Here is a 6,131-nt window from a genome sequence, read left to right as displayed (position 1 = left end):
TTCACTGCCTATCCAATAATCCTCCAAAGATTTTACAGTAAAAAAAAATAAAAAAAATCTGTCTGCTCAGTCACTAGAATTTTACTGTAAAAATAACAGTGGTAGCATTTTTCCATTCACAGTAATGCACTGTAAAAACAACTACCTTACAGTAGAAAAAAGTCAGTTCCCGTGCCATAATTTGACGGTAAAAGTGGTATTTTTTGTTTTTTCAAAACCAGTGAATTTTATGGTCCAATTTTGGCGGATGAGCTGCCAGTTTTTTTTTACCATAAAATATATCATCTAATTTTTTGTACAATAATATCACAACTTTATTCTTACCAAGTGACAACTTAACTTTTGCTAAAATTGTTTTTTTCTCCTTCATAAAAAAAATCCAATAATATTTTAACGTTTGTCTTGGAAAACGATGGCTTTTTTCACAACTTTATGACTTTATTCTCTTGACATTACAAAGGTTTTCTGGTCATAATATTACCTTTTCTCTTGTTTTATTCATATCAACTTCATCAATTTTATGGTAAAAAACTGGCAGCTCAGTCGCCGTAATTTTACTGTGAAAATAACAGCGGTGTCGTTTTTATTCAGAGTCAAATACATTTTACGGTCACATGACTGAGCTGCCAGTTTGTTTGTTTTACCATAAAAGATTATTGCACATTTATTTGTCTCTACAGACAGCCTATTTCTCCTCCCAAAATGTGCAACCATGAGAAAATAAATGGACCAAAACTCAAATGTCCATTCTAGAGGAATATACAAAATAAAAATAAAAACCAAGGGACCCCTGGTTCTGGAAATGTGGCCCCCAAACCAATTACCGTATTTTTCGGACTACAAGTCGCAGTTTTTTTTCATAGTTTGGCCGGGGGTGCGACTTATACTCAGGAGCGACTTATGTGTGAAATAATTAACACATTACCGTAAAATATCAAATAATATTATTTAGCTTATTCACGTAAGAGACTAGACGTATAAGATTTCATGGGATTTAGCGATTAGGAGTGACAAGATTGTTTGGTAAACGTATAGCATGTTCTATATGTTATAGTTATTTGAATGACTCTTACCATAATATGTTACGTTAACATACCAGGCACGTTCTCAGTTGGTTATTTATGCCTCATATAACGTACACTTATTCAGCCTGTTGTTCACTATTCTTTATTTATTTTAAATTGCCTTTCAAATGTCTATTCTTGGTGTTGGCTTTTATCAAATACATTTCCCCAAAAAATGCGACTCATACTCCAGTGCGACTTATATGTCTTTTTTACCTTCTTTATTATGCATTTTCGGCCGGTGCGACTTATACTCCGGTGCGACTTATACTCCGAAAAATACGGTAAGTAGAATATCCCTACTGTAAGTTCAAGGCAAATACTTTTGACAAATGTCGTGTTTTCCACTGCATTATTGTTCAATCAGGGAACTCATATTTTAAGTCTAGCTTGTGTGCTATTGTGTGCTTAGCTGTTGTGTAACTGCTGGCTTTTAGGAGCTTCTAGTTAACTTTTGTAAATGACTCAAATCTAGGAAACTGATTAACAGTCTGCTTGTATCGGACATACCGTATAATCCCATACTTGTTTTTCTGCTGATATCGGATCAATATCTGATAGAAGTATCAAATCGGGACACTCCTAATCTTAAGACACAAATAATAAAGGGCCTCACTTTGGGCACTCCTGGTCTGGACCATTCTGCAAAGCCATTGTGTGACGTCATAGAACTGGTCCGAGAGTATTCGTCCTACGACAAGAACTTAAAAGGATGTTGTCTTCCCAACTGTGTAAACGTACCGTATTTTCCGCACTATAAGGCGCACCGGATTATTAGCCGCACCTTCTATGAATTACATATTTCATAATTTTGTCCACCAATAAGCCGCCCCGGACTATAAGCCGCGCCTACGCTGCGCTAAAGTGAATGTCAAAAAAACGCTGCGCTAAAGTGAATGTCAAAAAAACAGTCAGATAGTTCAGTCAAACTTTAATAATATATTGAAAACCAGCGTTCTAACAACTCTGTCCCAAAATGTACGCAAATGTGCAATCACAAACATAGTAAAATTCAAAATGGTGTAGAGCAATAGTAACATAATGTTGCTCGAACGTTAATGTCACAACACACAAAATAAACATAGCGCTCACCTTCTGAAGTTATTCTTCATTCGTAAATCCTTCGAATTCTTCGTCTTCGGTGTCCGAATTGAAAAGTTGCGCAAGCGTGGTATCCAAAATGGCCGGTTCCGTCTCGTAGAAGTCATCGGGAGTCAGTGTCGCTGTTGTTCTGTGAATCCTGCCTTCCGGAAAGCTCGGACCACAGTTGTGACCGAAATATCTGCCCAGGCATTTACGATCCACTGGCAAATGTTGGCGTATGTCGTCCGAGGCTGTCTGCCCGTCTTAGTGAAGGTGTGTTCGCCTTCGGAGCTGTGTGAAAAAAGCCACCCGGCCTCTTCGCGTAAACTTCCCTTAACCACTCGCTCATCTTTTCTTCATCCATCCATCCTTTCGAGTTAGCTTTTATGATGACGCCGGCTGGAAAGGTCTCTTTTGGCAAGGTCTTCCTTTTGAATATCACCATGGGAGGAAGTTTCTGGCCATTAGCATGGCAAGCTAGAACCACAGTGAAGGACGACTTCTCATTCCCTGTGGTGCGAATATTCACCGTACGTGCTCCCGTTCCACAGTGCGGTTCAGTTGCTGTGAAATACGGTAGTAATCCGTGTGCGGATGGAGAGATTGCGTCTTTTTATGAACCGGATCGCTTAGTAGGAGCCATTTTGTGGTCTTTACAGATGTAAACAGGAAATGAAACGTACGGTGATATCCGCGCGTTTTTTCTTCTTCTTCCGGGGGCGGGTAGAAGAAGAAGCGCTTCCTGTTCTATGGGGGCGGGTGCTTTCCTTGGCGGTTGCTTGCGTAGAAGAAGAAGCGCTTCCTGTTCTACCGGGAAAAAAGATGGCGGCTGTTTACCGAAGTTGCGAGATCGAAACTTTATGAAAATTAATCGTAATAAAGCGCACCGGGTTATAAGGCGCACTGTCAGCTTTTGAGAAAAATTGTGGTTTTTAGGTGCGCCTTATAGTGCGGAAAATACGGTACATATTTAGGTTCCTTGTCTTTTGTCTGTCACAGTGCGGTTGAAGGACTCTTTTGCAGAATGCCTCTGTGACCAATCCTGCCACGGCAAAGTGGGAGGATGTCCCAACTTTTTTGTGTACATCCTCAGGACAAGAAGAGACTTGTGCTTCTCTTACTTTGCGCCAAGCAACAGCCTCTGAGAACAAGGCGGTTCACTCCAACAGCGAGCAGACTGAGTAAGGCCACGCCCACAAATAAAGTCCAGTGCAACAAACCAAGGATGCCTGTTTTCCGAGTCTATTACCTTCTGTCGGGGACATCAAATGGGATTAGCATGGGTCCAGTGTTCCCTGGTCTCCCAAGGTGACACTGTTCATTTGATGACTTACACCCTCTCTCTACACACTCTTATTGACTCTTCCCAAACTCAAACACTTTCTACGAGAAATGTGCCGACTGATGAATGACTTGTAATGCCAACATTATTGTTAGTCCCCCGGCTGACAAGCGTCTAGCAGATGTGTGTCTCCACGCACAGCGCGGAGCTGCTCCGCTAAGCTAATAATAATCACCTTTATAGTGCCGGTATATTTAGCCATTATCATTATCACTGGAGGACCAAGCTAAACATTTCAAGTCAGGAGCAGGCATGCTAATAGCTGTGCTAAACGCTAAGCTAGCTTTAAAAAACAGCAAGAAAGAAGTGCCAAGTAAAGTTTAAGAATTGTAGATGGAACCACGTTAAATAAACAAGATTATTTATAGGAGTTTGGAGATGGCACTTTATTCAGACTAATATAGCACTTTACATTAATAGAATAAACATCTCTTGTTTATTTCTAAAGCAAATACCTGAGCTCTCCCTTAATGACCTGAATTGTAACGAGTCTGTGGTGGTGATCCTGACCTTTGTATGTTTTACTGTTAATGATATTGTATATATATATATATATATATATATATATATATGTATGTATGTATGTATGTATGTATGTATGCATATATATATATATATATATGTGTGTGTGTGTGTGTGTGTGTGTTACTTTTCATGCAGTCGGCTTTTGGCTCCAGGCAATTTTTTTTAGTCCAAGTCATAAAATTTGATATATATATATATATATATATATATATATATATATATATATATATATATATGTATGTATGTATGTATGTATGTATGTATGTATGTATATATATATATATATATATATATATAAATGTATATACATATATATGTGTATATATATACATACATATATATATATATATATATATATATATATATATATGCATATATATATGCATATATATGCATATATATATATATATATATGTCTTAATAAGGTTATCCAAAAAATAGTGCTCGATACCGTAGTAGAGCGCAATATATGTATGTGTGGGAAAAAAAATCACAAGACTACTTCATCTCTACAGGCCTGTTTCATGAGGGGTTCCCTCAATCATCAGGAGATTTTAATGGAAGCATTCACATACCATGGTTTATATAGGGCACAGAGTGGGTGGGTACAGGCTGGCGTAGGGGCGTGGTGATTGGCTCATGTGTTACCTAGGAGGTGTTTCCGTCTGTGGCGGCATGCTGATACAATTTTGCTGCGCTTGTTGAGGGATGACAGGTCTGGACGGTATATAATAAACAGTTTCTCTTTCAAGCATAGGTTGCATCTTTTATTACCACTATTGTAAGGTGTGCTGGATGCAAGCCCTCTCAACGGGGGGTGCTTACAAACATCAGTTGTCTACCAATCTAAGGTAACACGCAAGGACATTAACACATCCGACACATATGTAGGATTAACCGAGGGAGAGTTTAAAACCAGATGGAACAATCAGAAGGCTTCTTTCAGGAACCAAAACCTGCGGAATACCACAGAACTCAGCAAACACATTTGGGACCTCAAAGACAATAATGTTGAATATTCAATAACATGGCAAATTCTTGCATCCAGCACACCTTACAATAGTGGTAATAAAAGATGCAACCTATGCTTGAAAGAGAAACTGTTTATTATATACCGTCCAGACCTGTCATCCCTCAACAAGCGCAGCGAAATTGTATCAGCATGCCGCCACAGACGGAAACACCTCCTAGGTAACACATGAGCCAATCACCACGCCCCTACGCCAGCCTGTACCCACCCACTCTGTGCCCTATATAAACCATGGTATGTGAATGCTTCCATTAAAATCTCCTGATGATTGAGGGAACCCCTCATGAAACAGGCCTGTAGAGATGAAGTAGTCTTGTGATTTTTTTCCCCACACATACATATATATATATATATATATATATATATATATATATATATATATATATATATATATGCATATACACACACACACACTCATATATATGTGTATATATAGGTATATGGTATATATGCATGTATATATAGGTGTGTGTATATAATATACACACACACATATATAAACACATAAATGTATATGTGTATATATATATATGCATATGTATGTATATACATACAGTATATATATATGTATGTATATGTAGATGTGTGTATATACTGTATATATATGTATATGTGTATATGTATGTATATATATGCATATATATATATATATATATATATATATGTATATATATGTATGTATGTATATATAGATGTGTATATGTGTGTATATACTGTATACATATATATATATATATATATATATATATATATATATATATATATATATATATATATATATATGAGTGTGTGTGTGTTGTTTTTTTTAATCTTACCTGTCCAGCTACTCAGGCAAATCATATAGTTGATGTAGATGATCTATATCTGCTGTAAACATTTACTTTAGAAAAGAGAAGTGTTGGATACTTCTCTTGTTGCCTCATTTGTATTTGACTTTATTAAATGTTTGGGAAGCATTTTATTCAACAAAATAAGTAATATAGGAATTGATCAGAGCTGTTTATCTATTTTTTATCAAAATTAGTAAAACAAAAATATTGATTTTGAATTGAGAGTCAATTCTGAAACAAATTGTTACCCCAATACT

The sequence above is a fragment of the Nerophis lumbriciformis genome, linkage group LG19 (genome assembly GCF_033978685.3).
Source record: "Nerophis lumbriciformis linkage group LG19, RoL_Nlum_v2.1, whole genome shotgun sequence".
NCBI lineage: Eukaryota > Metazoa > Chordata > Actinopteri > Syngnathiformes > Syngnathidae > Nerophis > Nerophis lumbriciformis.
Note: the sequence above shows the minus strand (reverse complement) of the source record.